This window comes from Acinonyx jubatus, chromosome D1, assembly GCF_027475565.1.
Source record: "Acinonyx jubatus isolate Ajub_Pintada_27869175 chromosome D1, VMU_Ajub_asm_v1.0, whole genome shotgun sequence".
Classification (NCBI taxonomy): Eukaryota; Metazoa; Chordata; class Mammalia; order Carnivora; family Felidae; genus Acinonyx; species Acinonyx jubatus.
The window spans coordinates 42,713,221-42,731,715 of record NC_069390.1 but is presented as its reverse complement, the minus strand read 5'-3'; the positions used below and the strand labels follow the sequence as shown (position 1 = coordinate 42,731,715).

General features: G+C 42.2%; 1 long non-coding RNA gene across 1 annotated transcript; it reads right to left on the bottom strand.

The window, feature by feature from the left end:
• Positions 1-401: 401 nt before the first annotated feature.
• On the bottom strand, positions 402-11,365 carry LOC113603457 (uncharacterized). Its single transcript, XR_003425050.2, has 4 exons — positions 10,887-11,365; positions 8,357-9,999; positions 6,583-6,679; positions 402-1,122 (listed from the first exon to the last, which is right to left on the bottom strand). It is a non-coding gene; the product is annotated as an uncharacterized LOC113603457 (long non-coding RNA).
• Positions 11,366-18,495: the final 7,130 nt, after the last annotated feature.

Below are 18,495 nucleotides of genomic sequence, written 5' to 3'. Positions count from 1 at the left end.
TGTAGGCTTAAAAGAGCGTTAAAGGAAGAGGCATGTCATTTGGCATCAACTCAAGCTTATAGGTGCAAAACCCGGCCTGGGAAGGGCAATGCTGGGCATTAGGAAGCAGCATGTTTCCTGCAGTCCCCAGCGTGGTGCAAAGCTGCGTCATTCAACTGGGTAGGGAGAGGAGAGAAAGGGTGTCAGAGGGCAATGCGAGCTGTTTGTCAACATCTGAAGGGTGACCAAGTGGGGACAGAGCTGTGTACAAGCTGCTGCCTCCTTTCCTCCTAGACCCCGGGTTGGGAGGCTGGTGTGGGTCTTCACACAGCTCCTAGAAGGCAGAAAATTGGAGACTCCTGGTCACAAATGACATCTTGAGAACTCAGGGTGCTGAAACCCCAACCTTTCTTTAAAATCAGTAGTCAAGCATCAACAAGGCTTACTCACTGGAATCGTTTGGGAGGTAAACTCCACTCTGCATTAGAGACTTGCTTTTGGAAGTGCTCTCCTAGCACACAGAGCACTTCCAAATGTACCAAACTATCCTGTTTTCAGGATGGGAGACAAGGACACACTTCTGGTTTCTGCCTTCAGGCACAGGCTGGAGCTCAGGATGGGGACAGAGAGAGTATACCCACACGTCACACGGAAGAAGAGGTAGAACACCGAGTTATACATTAAGCACTGTTTTTAAAATCCTTTTTTCTGCATCTTCATTAGTGTTAAGGCATTATGTCATCTCAGAACAAGCTAACAAATGCCTCATTAAGGAACTAATTTGTTTTGAGCCTATACTCCTCAACAATTACCATTGTTAACTATTACAATTAAGTAATTGTTCTCACAGTTACGCCTTACAAAATCCAAACCTCTAAGGTCAAATCGATTTCTTTCCTTTTTGCCATTTTGGATGCCAAGATGCAAAAAATCTCTGAGGACTTTCCCAAGGTTCAAGGGCTTGGTCACTGAATCCTGCATGATTTCCGCTAGACTTTACCAGTCACTGGTGTCTTGCAAAGGGCTGGATCCCAAGGGGAGAAGAGGCAGTTTGGAATAGGGCGAAAAACTTTGGGGATCTGTACTTACCAGCTGGGAGACCTGGGGCAAGCACTTTTGCCTCTCAAGTCTCGGTCTTCCCATCTGGAAAACAAGAAGGTCACTCCTTACTTTACAGAGTAAAATGTGCATGCTTAGTGTATGTGGTCAGTGCTCCATCTAAATAAGCTGAATCTGGCTCAGGCTCCAGACACTGATTTCAACAAGGAAGCTGGTGGAGAGGTACACACAAGTGGCATGGAACATACTACATGAGAGGAAGACCCATCATCCAGCCTGCAGGGCCCTCAGAGGCCAGCTGCTAGGGTTCCGAGCTCTGGAGGGAGCTGGTGTAACTGGGAGAACAAACCAGAAGCTGTCTTGCCACTTCCCCAGCTTGGGAGAGACCAAAGATGACACTCACTGTGTGTGATGTCCAAGGAAGAACAAATATGGATGCCCTCATCTTCCCTCAATCATTGATTGTATTTGTCTTGTGAAAAATTCTATTGTGATCTTTATGACAAATTGTAAAAGAGTATTTTTGCTCCTCATTTATCCAAGAAGAGCACATTGCTGCCCCCCCCGCCATAGTCATTTTATTGTGACTATACTCAAAGCGGAAAACAATTTCATTTTCCCCCTTTGAGGTCCTTGGAAACAATTGTAATTTCGTAATGAAGTGTGGGTTTGCTTCTGAGAGACAGCAGACAGGGGTGTGAAGGCAAGGACCGGGGAGGCAGAGCTGGGCCCGTGGCGGGGAGCTTCCCCACAACCTGTGCTCCAGATGGCTTGGAAAGCATTTGAGAAGCCATCTGTAGTGCTCTTTCTCAGCAGGCACTGACCGTAGAGGAGAGCGGAGCATGAATTCACTCTACTTGGAAGCAGAAAAGGAAAATATCCACAGGGGAGAAATCCAGAGTTTCAGCAGATCCCAGGCCATGGTGGGGCTGGTGGGCTCCCCAGAGAGAGAAATGGATCTGTTCCAAGGGTATGGGGGCTTCCCTGTTCTTCCGGCTCTCCCCTGTGAAGAATGGCCTCCCCACTCCCCGCGCTCCAGGCCAGAAACTTGAGTCATACTAGATAGTCCTATATCCCCACAAGTCTTCAGGTATTAAGTCTCCTTATTTTTCTCTTGAGTTTTTTCCTTGAATTCACTTCTATCCCTGTGGCCACCTTTGCTCAGATACCATCATTCACTCCAGTCTGGGCTATCACAGCAACCTCTGACTGGTCTCTCTGTCTCCACCTTGCTCCCACCCATTCCTCCTGCATGTCACAAGCTCTGTCTTATATTTTAGTCCTCTGCTTAAATCTTCCAGCATCCCTTGATTATCTTGAGGATTAAGTCCCAGTTTCTCAGGTTGGCATATAAGACTCCCCATTATTTGACCTCTATTTACCTCTTGTTACTTAGAAAGAATTGCTTTTTTGTGAGATTATTTTAATTTTTTTATAATGTTTGTTTATTTTTGAGAGAGAGAGAGACAGAGAGACAAAGAGACAGAGCGTGAGCAGGGGAGGGGCAGAGAGAGAGGGAGACACAGAATCCGAAGCAGGCTCCAGGCTCTGAGCTGTCAGCGCAGAGCCCGACACAGGGCTCGAACTCATGAGATCATGACCTGAGCTGATGTTGGACACTTAACCGACTGGGCCACCCAGGCGCCTCTGTGAGATTCTTTTATAAAAATGTATCTAAAATCTTATTGACGTATTTCCAACATTTTATGATGAGAATGTTCAACACAGAAGAGTGGAAAGAATTATATGGTGAAACCCATATGTCCACAACTTAGCTTCTACAACTAGCATTTCACCTTTGCTTATAACATATTTTCCTATTCATTTATCAGTCCTTCCATCCATGCATGAATTTAACCTATTTTTTGATGCATTTCAAAGTAAGTCCTGGACATCTGTACTTTTCATTTCTTAACTTTCAGCATGCATGCAATCATACAACCATTAGATTTGCTTACCCCTCAAAACGACTTCTAAAGGGCACCTGGGTGGCTCAGTCACTTAAGCATCTGACTTGATTTCAGCTCAGGTCACAATGTCATGGCTCATGAGTTCTAGCCCCATGTCAGGCTCTATGCTGAAAGTGTGGAGCCTGGAATTCTGTCTCTCCTTCTCCCCCCACCCCTCCCCTGCTAGCACACTTTCTCTTAAAATAAATCACTTAAAAAATAAAAACCTAAAACTAAACTAAAATATGTGGCTTCCAATCAAAGAATGGATGCATTAGAGCCAAAAGATTTGCAAAAGACAAAATTAAGTATTAAAAAATAAAAGCAGGATGAGAGGAGAGAAAACTTTATTAAGAATCTCTGACTGGGGCACCTGAGTGGCTCAGTTGGTTAGGCGTCTGACTTGGGATCAGGTCATGATCTCATAGTTCATGGGTTCGAGCCCCGTGTCGGGCTCTGTGCTGACATCTCAGAGCCTGGAGCCTGCTTCAGATTCTGTCTCTCTCTTTCTCTGACCCTCCTCTGCTCACGCTTTGTGTGTCGCTCTCTCAAAAATAAATAAACGTTAAAAAAAATTAAAAACAAAAAAAGAATCTCTGACTGAAGAAAACAATAGCAAGGGAATAAAAAAAAATACCTCCAAGCTTCCTAGAAACCAAAAACCATATTAGGTATATTGCTTTAATTTTTTTGTATTCTTGTAGAAAGCCCTGTAGGGACAAGTTTTTCAAGTCTTCAAATCTGTGAATTTGTCATAGGAGTATATGTATGAAGGGCGCTTCATAATATAGGAAACAAAGTCAATAGAGTATAATGGTTAAAACAAATTAGATTCTGAAGCCAAAGGTCTTAGGTTCAAATTTAGTTTCCACCCCTTACTATCCGTGTGAACTAAAGGAAAAGCACTGAACCATGTTAAGATTCAGGTTCCTCATCTGCAAAATGAAGATTTCACAGTATCAACCTCATCTTGCTCATTTGGTGACCATAATCAGATTATGTGTGTAAATCCCTAGCTATAGTGCTCAGCACATAGTAAGCACTCACTAGTTGTAGTTGTTGTTTTAGCAATAAAAAGAAATGTTTTAGTGGAAAGTGAGATTACTACATTAAAGCATGGTTTCATGAAAGCTTTTCTGTAAGTGGACACAGTGTTTGGACAGTGTGAGTTGGTCCACAGTGAGTCATAACAGTTAAAGCAGGAATAATGTTCTCTCTTAATCAGGCTTAGTACAACAAAAAAGCTAGAAACTCCTGGAGAAACTGATTGTTTACCTACAAATGATCCCTACTTTTTTCTAGAAGCACCCAATTTTTTTTCCAGGTAACAGACAAAATTTGGGGCAATATATTAATTTCTAGAACATGAATCATTCTAATCCTAAATCAAATATGCTCCTTGTATTACACAAGGGAATGACTCATATAGAAATAATTGGTCTACAAGTAATAAGACTTAAGGAACAGTGTGCTGATGTGAGTGTGCAGAGGATCTTTCTGATATAAAGACACAGAACACTCCAAGAGAAAGACCTGTTCTTTACTTCCTGTTTTAGATTTTGTGTGAAGATATGATACAGTGCATTGCAGCAGCCACTTTGTGACCATGAGGAGAAAATCAAGAAATTGCAGACATGTTGACCACAAAGCCTTGTCTCCTAACTTCTTGTTATGTGAGCTGAGTGGATGTTTGAAAGCCACTTTTTAGATGGGCAGTCTATAATATTCAGCTGGAAGTATCCTTAAGTAAACATAAAACAAAGAGCAAATTTTTCCCTTCAGCTCATCCCTGTTGTTTATTAACATTTCCCAGCAGGGTTGACAATAGTTGAAAGACAGATAATGGGCCTTAAATGGGTTAGTCTTGCATTGGGCATAATTGTGGTGTCACTAAGAGCAGACACCAGCATGTTCCAGGAACTCCAAGTTTGAGTAGGTCATATGAGTCATTTCCTACATTTCAGAAGTTCTGCTCATTGAAATTGGCAAATTTTTGGCCAAACAGTCATACCATCAAAAGGCCCATTGTCCAGAAACTCCATTTAGAAAGAGTAAGCTTGTCACTTGTCAGAGGCATCCTCTGGAATAACACCTTCAAGAGGCTCTTGCAGGTAGAGATTCTTGCTGTGTGCTAGAACAAAGGCCAAGTAGTTGTGGCAGATGGGTAAGTCAAGCCCCACAGAGTTAGCCAAATGGCCATTTGCTGTGTATTATGTTTAACACATCAATTTGTTGAAATCTTTCCGCAAGGTCAGAGAAACCAATTGTATATTTGGCTACCATATGGCAGGGTTTAGGTGAAAGGAATCAACTATTGGCAAAATTGGGGTACCTGATTGGTATAAATATAAAAATCCATAAATGGGACTTGTATTCTGTTTGGTGACCCAGCTCCAAAATTATTATAGAAATAAGTGGGACCTAGTTGAATATAAATAATACCTAGAAACATGGAATTCTTCAGGAATGCTTCAGATATGAGGGATGCCTGTGGTAGAGGCTGTGTGCAACCCAGTGCAGTTATGATCTATGTCCCCCATGCAGAGTACGAAGGGGGAGAAACTGGAGAGAACTAACTTGGATGGAAGTGATACAGATTGCTTTCTCTTTGCTAAAATCCATTTCCTTTTCTTCCTGGACACATGGCAAAATGGTGGTTCCCAGCTGCCCTTGTAGTTGGGCATAACTATGTTAAGTTCTAGCCAGTGGAATTTAAGTGGAAGTAACACGGTGGCCACTTTGAGGGTTGAGGAATAAAATCTGCCACATGTCTCACTCCATGCTCTTTCTGGTCCTGCCATTTTGGTGCAGACAAAGACAATGCCCTACAAGATAATGAGTCCCAATATGAAAGAAGGATGGATCCCTGAACTGCTGCATGGAAGAGAGCTGACTATTCCCTGGTCGACCACATGGGATTACCATGTAAACAAGAAGTAGCATTACATTGCATTTGAGCCATCATACATTGTCTGTTTCTATCTGTTGTGGCGTATTCTATCTATTGAATCCTGCCAAGGGATTCAACCATGTATCTAGTAAGTGCAAGGGATGTTCTACTTCTCTGGAATCACAAGTCTGCTATAATATACATATGAATATATACAACAAGGTCAATAGAGGGGCACCTGGGTGACTCAGTTAGTTAAGCATCCGACTCTTGGTTTCAGCTTAGGTCACGATCTCACAGTTTGAGTTTGAGCCCACACCTGGCTCCAAGAAGGTCAGAGTCTGCTTGACATTCTCTTTCTCTGCCCCTCCCCTACTCACATGCACCCTCTCTCTAAATAAATAAACAAATAAAATTTAAAAAAACAACAATAAGATCAATAAAAGTATATTATTTTAGTCTCTAATAAGGTAATATACCCAGAAACTCACTTTTGTTAAAAAACTGTATGTTTGAAAAGCCTGGTAGGGTGAGGTGGCCTCCCAGGGCTTTCAGTTCTATAGCCCTTCCCTGTGAGTCCTGTGAGTTCCCTCCCATGCGTCCTGAAGGGGGAAGAAGCAAGCTAAATGGTGAAAGCCAAGGTATGTCCTGATGTGATTCCTTCTCCATGGCCCCCATAGTATTTACAAAATTAGCTTAGCTCACCAGTGGTTTCAAGTAGCATATCTGGAAGGCATCCATGAAGAACTTCTGAGTTCTGCACTCTTTTGGGCATGGAGGAAAGGGCAGGCATTTCAGATACCTGTAGGGTTAGAGCTATTTCAGAAGATGTACAAGGGGCTCTCGGAGCTCCAGAAGGGAAATATTCTCCCTGGAGAAGTCAAAGAAAGCTTTGAGAAGGAACTGTCTTGAAAGATGATGAGTCGGAGCCTGCCAGTCTAGAGAAGGAGCAAGGGCATCCCAAGCAGAGAATAACAAATGGATTTCAGCCTTGTCAGGCCATGGACTTCACGCATTTCCCCAATTACTGGGCCTGGGTGCCTGACCCTGTCGCCCTACCATGGTTAAATGCAGTTAGACTCTCATGACTGTGGCTTGTATCTCTGCTGGTTACCTAAGGACAGGAACATAAAACTCGCTCAGATAAGGGGCTTATGTGCATCCCAGCAATCTTGTCAATTATCCCCAGGGCTGATTTGCATGCCTGCTCCTTCTGGCTGGTAGAGGGGCCACTTCCCTTTATCGGTGCCTATTGTGCTGTCAACCTTGGTTTACAACCCAATAAGCTTACAGACACTTACAATTAATGAGCTTCTCATGAGTGTTCACAAACACATTAAAAATGAGCAGATAGCAAATTATCTATGGATCCCGATAATCTGCACTTATGTAAATATCCAGGTTTTAGTAGCCTGGAATTGTCTAAAAGCCCCCATCATTTGTCAGGTAGTGTGTCAGCTTAATGGGCCCAGAGCTCCTTTACGGGTCACCATCTTCCACTAAACTGTCTAAATTGTCTGCCTGTGCTACCAGAAACCCACCCACGGCAAAAGAGGTGACTCCAGAACATGGGGCTTAGCCAAACTTGACATCTGTGTGTTTGTGTACTGCTTCTTGGGAAATACACTGGAATTCTGAAAAAAGTTCTCTTTGTTTTCATTTGTTTTTCTTTTTCAAAAATGTGCACCCACAAGAGAGATGCAGGTGTGGAGAGAGTGGGGAAAACATGTACGGATTTGGTTTGAATCTCTTTGCCACTTATGAGCTGTTTAATTTTGAGAAAATTACTTAATGGCTCAGTTTCTTCATCTATAAATGGGGATGATAATAACAGATATGGCATGAGGATGAAATAGAACAAAGAATGCAAGTGATAGTAAATTTACACAGCACCATGAGCCATGGGGTCGTAAAACACTTTTTGACATTAAATCAATTTATCCTCACTATAATCTTACCTCACAGGGGCACCTGGGTGGCTCCGTCGGTTAAGCACCTGACTCTTGATCTCAGATCAGGTCTTGATCCCAGAGTCATAATTTCAAGTTCCACAATGGAGCCCACTTAAAAGAAAAAAAATCTTACCTTGCAGAGAAAAGCCCTATATTATAATTCCATTTTTTTGATGGGAATATTGAGGCCTTGGAAGGTTAAAACATCTTGTTTAAAATCACATAGCTAGTTAGTGGTAGGCCCCGGGTTCAAATCAGGAACTAGGATGCCAGAACCCTTGCTTTTAAGTACTCTGCTACACTAGGTGCTGTGGTACCTGCAGAGTAGGAAGTAACTGCTCTGCCCATAGGAAACCAGAGGTACGAATACGGTATACACCCCAACTTTAAGAAAATACCAGTCTGTCAGAGAGAGAAGACCATTTGAGCCCTTGGTTAGTAATACAAGGCTGCCATATGGATCAATTTTGACTGTTGCTAACAAATGACCACAAACTTAACGGCTTCGACCAACACCTGTTCCTTACCTCACAGTGCCTGTGGGTCAGGAGTCCAGGCACAGCTCACGTGGGTCCTCTGCTCAGGGCTCAGAGACCGTCATTGAGGAGTCACAATTTTCCTCGCTGGAGCTTGGGGTCCTCCTCTGGCCATGTGACTGCTGGCAGAATTCAGTTCCTTACATCCAGAAGACCAAGGCCTTCAGCAGGTAGAGGCTGCCCATGGTTCCTGCCCACAGTTCCTAAGGCCCTTCCCTCAGGCAGTTCACATCATAGCAGCTCGTTTCTTCAAGGCCTGTAGGGGACCCACTCTCTTTAGTCACGAAAACAGAGTCTTATAAAAAGTGACACAACCAAAGGATGGCTATCTTGTCACCTTGGCCACATTCTATTGGCCAGAAGCAAGTCACCAGTTCTTCCTGCATTCAAGGGAAGGGGTCAGAAAAAGATATGACCCAATGGGGGTCACCAGAGGGTGTGTCCACCACACCATACCATCTATCGTTCAATTGAGACAGTTTTGAAGGTGAAAAGATGCTATTAATGAATCCTGGCATGACAGGCATAAAGCAGGACGGTCCCAAGGAAACTGGGATGTATGAACAACCCATCTATGAACAGCATAAGCACCTGATTATGGGGCCGGTGGGGACAGAGTGTGATTCTGACCATGTAGATCTGAGACTACTCCTTTGAGCAGATGCCTTTATCAGGCTGTGAAGGATGGGTTAAATGTCTACAAGCAGAAATGTGGTGGCAACAGGAGAGCATTCCAGGTAGAGGGGGCAAAGACACAGCATTGGGGACACAGGCTCTCTAAATGAGAGATGATGGAAGAGTCTTGTGAAGTGTGTTTCAAGCCTTTCCTTGAAGGAAAGCGGGCATAGACATCTGCTTTGCTCTGTGCTCTTTGGCTGGAGTTTCTGAAAAGAGGGCACCTTTCCAATCCTTAATGCATCTTGGATATTCTAGAAGACCCACAGAATAGGAGAAAGAGGCCCTCAGTTTTCTTCATTCCAGGGGGTGGGGCTTCCCTTGTATTCATATGTGGATCAGGAGCCCCTTACCTTGTCACTCTTGTGGAGAGCATACTAGAAGAAGGAGCAAAAAGGGATCAGCTAGTTCCACAAATTTGATCAATGATTTGTTACAACTGCAATTAAGTAGGCACATTAATCCACAGATTCGCTCCACAACTGTCTCATTCAGAGCCATAATGGGTACATAATTCAGTCCATCAGTGTTTCCTGTGGGTCTCTTCCATGGGGCAGTGTGTGTCTGACCAACCTCTCTTCCTGCTTCAGGGGTGGTCTTGTTGGTTTCCCATCTGTCTGAACCCTTCTGTGACTCAGTGATTGATTGCCATGAAAGGGGGTTCCTGACCTTGTACCACTTCATCCTTCTCTTAAATAAGAGTGACCCTTGACATGGCCATGATGAGGCCTGTGCTGCCACTAGCCACTGGTCAAGTGAAACATGTGGGCACCATGTAAGAACCACCTCCAGGGAAGTCCAGGGAAGGCATCGTAAAAGACAAGGTATTTGGTTCAGACAAGATCTGAATCATTAGACCAGGTTCGAGCAGAAGTTGGGATGGAGACACCAAGTCACAGCTGTGCCAACCTGTGATGGCTCCTTGGTTTCTTGTTCAGGAGCAGAGGACTGGCCATACCCTGTGGTCTCAAGGAGAACGAAGGGGGTCCACATGATTGGATCAAGGAGAGAAGAAAGAGAGCCAGTTAAGTCCAAAAAGTTGAAACACATTGATTCTTCTCCATTATAAGACAATATAAATTTCTTGGGATCCATATTCCTTCACTCTGCAGCATATTCCTTAGTCTATATTTATCTTCATCTATGTGCCAGGCACTGGACTTGGCAGTGGAAATTCAATGGTGACCAAAACAAAATCTCTGCCCTCATGGATCTTAGTCTTTCTCAAGAGTGGGGAGGGATAATAATGAAGAAAACAAATAAATACAAGGCAGAATAAATGAAATAAGGTGTTTGTTGGGGGGTACCTGGTTAAATAGAAGGAAAGAAAATATTCTCTAAGGAAGTGACATTTTTTCTGATATGTGAAGAATGAGTGGACGCCATAAATGCCAAGAACATTTGCAGACAGAGGAAAGAATGTGTACAAATGCGATAGAGTGGAAAGGAGAATTTGAGGAAGAAACAAAACAAAACAAAACAGTATTGTTGAAGTTAATGAGTGAGCAAGAGTGTAGATCTGAATGACACAGAAGTGAAGTTGGAGCTAGGTCACATATGTAGTACTTTGTGGGGAAGGTGACATTGAGATGGGGGAAGCTATGCATGTGTAGGGGTGAGATTGTACCTTCCTCTTAATTTTTCTGTGAACCTAAGACTACTCTAAAATTAAGTTCCTTAAAAAAAGCTAGGAGGAAGTTAGGGCTCCTTTTCAAAGGTGGGATACTGGATGATTTAAATGTAGATAGTATTCCCTGGTGATAACAGTCTGACAAGGAGCAGTGATCCTGGGATCAGAAAGCCATGGCCATTATTGGGGAAATGGATAGAGTGGCAAGACAAATACCCTGACAATCAGATGCAACAGCCACAAGATCCTCTGAGAAGGCAAAGCGGGATAATAAAGGAGGTCCCTCTGCTGAAGCAACTTCCTTAGGCAGCAAGACCTTCCTGGTCTTCAAAGGGCAATGTCTTCAGGACAAAAGACCCATCGTGCAACCTAGTAGAAAACAGAGCATGGGAAAATACATCTGAAGGAAAGGAGAGGACAGAAAGGAGGTGAAATGGTCCAAAGCTGGGGATGGTACTGCCACCAGGTAACACCCACCAGCAAGAGTTTCTGGGTGCCTGGACGAGTGGCACTCCCAGCAGGGAGGCCTGGAATAGAACACAGGAAAATGGAAGAGGCATGCTTCCTTCCTTCTCCATGCTTCAAACAAGGGAATGGCCACATTCATGCTTTTTGTCCACAAACGGCAGACTTTTTAATAGAAAGGGACCGTTACTTTTACCTCCTTTCCAGAAGGGATTTCCCAGTGGAAAAACAAAAAGACCAATGGTGTGGCAGACTCTCACGCATGTAAATTCACTCCAAAGAAAGAGTTAAAGTGCTTTCTAATATAAATTGGTTTTCGGTATTTCAGTGCCAATATAATTAGATTGTAACAAGCAAAGCCCTGTAACATAACACAGCGAAAATTTGAAAATTTGATTCTGCCTGGCAAACAACCAAGTCCCTGCGTGTGCGCAAACCTGACATTAATAAGCTACAAGAGATTACATGATTTAGAAAAGAAGCACTTGGTGTTACCAAATCAAATAATAGATCTCTAGGCTATAATTAGGAGAATTGGGACTCAACAATGAAGTCATAATACTGTAATTTAGCTGTGAGTAACAGAGCCATGGAGGCACATTAGGAGGTGGATGGTGTCTCAGTGGCGTGCAGCTCCCAGGGGGGTGGCTGCTCCAGCACCCCACACACAGCCACCTGTTGGCACCATCGTGCCACAGGGTGGACCCTGGCCCACTGTGGCTACATGGCAGAAGGGCTCTGGGGCACCCTTCAGAGGCATGACTTTAAAGATGGAGCTCCCTGGGGACAGCAGAGGAGGGTAGACTGGCTGCCAGGGTGATGTGGGCAAATTGCTGCCCCAGAGTGCTTTCAGGGCTAACAAAGGACACATTAAAAACGCAAAAGCATAAACAATGCAAAACAAACACTGTAAAATATAAAAAGGGAGTAAGAGAGGCCAGCAACATCATTCACAGTCCCTGAGCTGTGGGGGATTGTCAGGTTGGGTGAGCGCATTTTTCTTCTGAAATAGTTTCTACATAGACTGTGCAGAGCTTTACTCAACCACCTCCTGGCAGAGTAACACAATCCATGCTCTTAGGTCATAAAACCATATAATTTCACATTGAAAAGAAACCTTAGCAGGGTTTCTTAACCTGGGGTCCCCCAAGGGATCTGTGGATAGAACTGAATTTCAATATAATTGGTTTTCTTTGTAATCCTATGAATTTTATTTTATGCATTTCAAAACATTATTCTGAGAAGGCGGTCTGTAGCAGATGTTGGAAAGTGCCCCTCTGCATATCCCCTGGACCTTTCTTTCTGTGTGCTCGAGCTGGCTTCCAACTGCCAGTATCCGCATCCTCTGGAGGCCTGAGATCTGTCCATTCCACCAACCATGCAAAGCAGTATTGCCTGGTGCCCACGTGTGGAAGGCTGTAAGTACCAGGGCATTAAGACCCCGGGAGCAAGTGTATAGTTTACCTCAGCTCCCTCCCCCTTCAGGTGGGAAAATGATGAAAAGTGGTCTTACATTCTTTGTCCCAGAATAGCCTATAGGACTAAGTTCTAGTTGTCTACTTAAAAAAATTTTTTTTTAATGTTTATTCTTGACAGAGAGAGAGACAGAGCATGAGCAGGGGAGGGGCAGAGAGAGAGAGAGGGAGACACAGAATCCGAAGCAGGCTCCAGGCTCCCAGCTGTCAGCACAGAGCCCAACGCAGGGCTCGAACTCACAGACCGCAAGATCATGACCTGAACCAAAGTCGGTCGCTCAACCAACTGAGCCACCCAGGCACCCCTCCAGTTGTCTATTTTATTGGCTGCCTTTCCTTTTCCATTTCCCCATGGGCATTTCCTACACCTACCGAATAAATGACTTGCGTTTGGGATCTGCTTCTGAAGAACGCAAACAAAGATAGGTTCAACAGATGGGTCAACAGATTACCAAAGGGGTCCATGGCAACAAAGAAAAACATAAAAGAATCCCTGAAAGATGTAATCCAGGTCTTCCCTTACCATAGTCATCATTTCACAGATTAAACATGTGCACAAAGAGTTAGGTGTCTTGCCTACACAAAGGAGTTATGAAGTATGGCATTCACTTTTTATGGGTATTGTTGTTATGATGATTTTTTACACTCCACTCTTTCAACTTGACTTCTCTTTTCTTCTTATTTCTTCCCAAATTCTCTCCAGCAGCAGCCATTGGCCTGGCACTGCTTGAAAGCAGGGCCCTTGGCTGGGTATTCTTTTCCCCTCTGCCCTGAATGAGGGCATTAGGCAGGGGCCTTGCACTATATGATGCCATTTCTGCTCCCAGTCCTGAGCTGAGTTCTTGCCCTGAGATGAGCTATAGTAAAGTGTGAGAGAGGCGTATCTCCAGCCACACTCAACAGAATTACCACTTGCACTCAGTTACCACTTAAGCCAGATGGTACCTGTATATAAGATTTATCTGTTCCAGGCTTCCACAGTGGGGTTTAACATAGGGCTGGCAAATAGTATTCTTGTTTTGTTTACATTTATATCATCTACTTATAAAGAACACTGCTCCAATTATGATTTTAAGCAACTTTTAGAAATACTGCAATACAATGAAAGGGGGATATCAGGTAGAAGGAAAACAGAGATACAATTATAACAGGAAGACGGGGTTAAGTTACACAGAAAGACGCAGTAATAATAACAATAAGAACAGCAAGGACAATAATAAAGCTCTTTGTATTGATTATTTTATTTAATCCTTACACTAACCTTAGGCAGTTAGTTGGTATTATTGTTTTTAGATGAGGGAACTTCTTCAAAGAGGAAACTTTCAGAATATTTTGCCATTCATTCCTCATGCTTAAAAGTTACTCTGCCTTCTCATAAAAAAAAAAAAAATGTTTCTTTCCCCTTCCTCCCCCCAAGTTGAAGAATTAGTCTTGCTTGCTATTAGGACAACAATCTCATTAAATTCTTTCTTTCTTTATTTTTTTACCTTATTTTGAATGTCTTATAAGACCTCACTCAATGACTGTCTCTTAGTTACTGAATATGAATCTCTGTAAATTTTGACACATAAAATAAAGCAAAACAAATATCATTTCAGGTATCATGGGTAAATTGTTGTCAGGCAAGGTGACTTTCCAAGAATTCCACAATGTCAGGAACTCCAGGCAAAAAGCAAGTATGGAAGAAAGGAAAAAATAAATAAATAAAAAGAAAGAAAGAAAGAAAGAAAACCGTGGCTAACCCAGGCTTTATTTGTGGGCCCTGAAAGTTGATTCCTTTGACACAACAGCCTTGCCCCCCATTTTGTATTCAGAATCTCAACATGATGATTGACAAGAAGAAATCCAACTATGTGATCTCCCTGTTCTGAAACCTTCAGTGCATCATCACCAGAGGATTTATCTCAGTCTTCCTAAAATAACATTCAAGGCCATCTCTTGCTCATATACCTTCACTTCCTTCCTCTCTCCTTTTTACTCTCTTCAATCAAACAAAATCATCCACATATTTCATGTTTTCCTATACTTTTTCTCATGATGCTCCCTCTTTCTGAGGAACCACTTATACCTGTTTTTACTCTCACCCTTCTAAAGGTTTGGCTACCCATTCTCTCAGCTCACATAGTTTATTGAATCATTTATTTATATTGGTATGAAATCACAAATACTTTTTTATACTTTGGGTTATAATCCAATACTACTTTATTTACTTGTTGCCCACACTACTCTAGTTTTGACCATTGGGAGATCTTTCAGTTGGCTCCTGTGTCCCTTTGACATAATCCCTATCACTGTGGTGTGTGTGTGTGTGTGTGTGTGTGTGTGTGTGTGTGTGTGTATGTTTGTGTATGCGCACAAGTGTATATTTATGAGTTTGTTTTTTCTTTAGCAATTCCTTAACTGATGACAATACAAGATGTTCCATGCTTGTACTTCTTGTCCAACTTCTAGAATCAGCCATTTCTTCTTTTACTGGAGAATGGTATTAGAAACCAAGATCTGGATACCAGGAGTGCTCATTGCTGCTGGAGTGTCATTGTTTCTAGGCAATTTCAGCTGACATAGCAAGGTATTACATGTGTGTATAATAACCTAAGTATATATACATATATATAAATATTTCCATACATAACCATCTATATCTATATGAAGCATAAACATAAATTATTACTGATGTTTCCAACTTTAATCAATCACCACATGGATCATTCTTGTCTCTTGCCTTTATCTCCAACTTCACACTGCAACAGTGAGAAATCTGGTTCCCACCATCCATTATCCATTCACCTGTTTAATTCCAGATACATACATAGTAATATCAAAACTGTTAACGCATATCAGCATGGGAAACAACTCCATCAACTAGAATACAACGCTTATGTTCAGTTTCCTTTAACTCTGGTTCTTCCAGACTCCACTCATTTCCATAGTTATTGATGCTAGCACCTTTCTGCTCCAGCCCCTTAAAGGAAGTTGTTTCACACATATATTAAAAAGTTAGATTGTTTTGTCACATTCTACATTCCATCCTGGGATCCCATGACCTCCTAAATGATTTTTTTTAATCTGCACAATTAAAATGTACCCCTTTACCACAAAGTTCTATGGGTTTTGACAAATTGTAACTCACAATTATAGCATCACACAGAATAGATTCACTGCCCTAAAAAATTCTCTATGCTTCACCTATTCAATCCTCCCTCTTTCCCCACCCCTGGAAACCACTGCCCTTTTTATTGTCTCTGTAGTTTTAAGTTTTTAAGAATGTCATATAATTGGAATAGCATTTTATGTGGCTTTATCTCTTCACTTAGCATTATCAATTATACTTCTTTAAAAAATAATTTTAGTAGTTTCCCTGAGGTTTCCAATATACATTTTAAACTAACCTAATTGCACCTTCAAATAACTTTATATGATTTCATTTGTATACTTGAACAGAATATTCCCAATTCTTCCCTCCTTTCCCTTATGATTTTAAGGGAAATAAGGTAGATTTTTTAAATTTAATTTAATTTTCACTCCATTCTCTTTTTACCTAAATGATTTCTTATGAGAAATCTGCTGCATTCTTATCTTGTTCCTTGATAGGAACAAGAATGGTTTTTGTGTGTGTGTGTGTGTGTTGTGGCTTGACTATGATATGCCTTAGGTGTAGGTTTTTGATATTTATTGATACTCTCTGAGCTTTCTGGATTTGTGATAGTTTGTTGTTGATTTTGGAAAATTCTCACTATTATTACTTGAAGTATTTTTCCTGTTCCACTCTCTTCTTTCTTCTTCTGGTATTCCAATATACATATGTTATACCTTTCGAAACTGTCACACACTTCTTGGATTATTATTATTATTCACTCATTTTTCTCTTTTCATTTCATTTTCAGAAGTTTCTATTGACCTATTTGCAAAGTTATTATTTTGTCAGTGTGTCTGGTCTACTAATAAACTCATCCAGGGAAATCTTTATTTTCGTTACAGTCATGATTTCTAGCATTTCCTTTTGAGTCTTTCTTAGCATTTTCATATCTATTTTTGCATGCTGTATGTTTTTTCTACTAGGCTTTTAACATATTAATCATAGTTACTTTCAATGTCCTGTCGGATAATTCCAACATGTGGGTGATATCTCAGTCTGATTCTCATGTTTGCTATATCTCTTTGAACCATGTATTTTCTTGACTTTTAGCATGGCTTGTAGTTTTTTTGTTGAAAGCCAGACATGTTGTATTGGGTAGTAGGAACTGAAATAAATAGGTCTTTAGTATGAGGATTTGGGTTAATCTAGCTAGAATTTGGGCTATGTTTAATGTTTGCTGTAGGTATGAGAGGCTTCATGTCCTCATGAAGCACCATGTCCTTGTAATAGTCTCCTCTGTTGTCTTTGAGCTTCCCCAAGTACTCTTCCTCAAGAGAGTCTTAACAAATCTTTCAGCTAAAATCTACTATTCTGCTGGAGGCCTGTTGGTGTGGTGCTAAGATGGGTAAGGGGTAGGATTGTCTAATCTTATGATTAAATCTGAGTCCTATAGTAGGCTTGTCTCTCTCGGTTGTGGTCTTCACAAGTATTCCTACATTGGCATAGCTCCCCGCCCCTTTAGGTGGGACAAGCAAATTAGAAGGAGCTGAAATTGGCAACTTGCCCTTCTCCAAGGTAGGATAAGGCTCTGGTAATCTTTTCCCTCCTGGAAAGTAAGCCTTGTTTGTGGAGAACGTTCTGGGCATATTTCACAATGATTATTCTTCCCTTTTCCCTGCCAGGGCCACCAGGGAATTCTTGTTGAATCTTTAACCTTTCCTAGAGAGAGCTCATGAATGTGTGGTGGTTCCCCTAAGTCTGTAGCCCCTAGCAGTCTTCCATGTTCATATTGACCCATACTCAGCCTCAGACCATCCATCAACATTACTTACTGTTTCAGTGTTCCTATGAATTTGTGGTTCCAGCAACTTCAGCTCCAGGTAAGTAGATCTCGCCTGTATCTTTTTGGATTCACCAGTCTCTCCAGATATTGGGATGTTTGTTTACTCTGTTACCTCAGTTCCCTGATAGGCCTAAGAAAAGTCCTTCATGTTTCCTTTTCTCAGCTTTTCTTGTTGTAAATGTGGAAGTGATGGCCTGTAAGCTCTTTCCCTGTCAGAGATAGCTCTTTCCCATGTCAGAGTCCAGCCATGACATTTTTAACCTCAGAGTAGAAGTTTATGACATGGACGATGGATAATTCTATCCTTTTCTGCCTGAGGATTTTGAGAGAAAGAATAGAGACAGAGGGGGAGGAAGAGAAGGTCCGATCCCAAGGCTTTCATTTCTCCTCCTCCAACATCTCCGAACTGAACCTTAAAGGGGAGTGGCTTAGAGATATCCAGATTGGCATGAGGGGAGCCCATGAGGGGGACAGGGAATTTTCTGCCATCTCAGATACAGGACTCTGGGGAAAGAGCATATCCTGGCAGCTGGTCCCCTACCCCCGCCATTCTGACATTGCAGAAAAGTTAGTAGAAGGAGGTTCTGGTTTACAGCTCTCCTAGGCTTCTCTTGGTTCCCATGGGGTGTGTAAAAGACTCGAAGTTCCTGAAAGGGGACTCAAAAGGCAGTTGATTTGGGAGTAAATGCACCTGTCATGGAGCCCATTGTAAAAATGGCAGTAGTGAGTCCCAGCAGAGGATGCAGAATGGAGGCCAGGGCTGGTTGTGTTTTGGCAGATGCAGAGCCTCAGATGGGTCTCCAGTGCCAAAGAGAGCTGAGATGAGGATCTTTTGGCAAGGAAAGCTACCAGGTCCAGATTAAGCTGAGGAACAGAAAACAAGGCTAAATACTTTTCACAGACTCAGACACAAATGGGATGAGTGCCACCAGACAGAAGAATCATTACTCCAGAGACCAGAGAAGC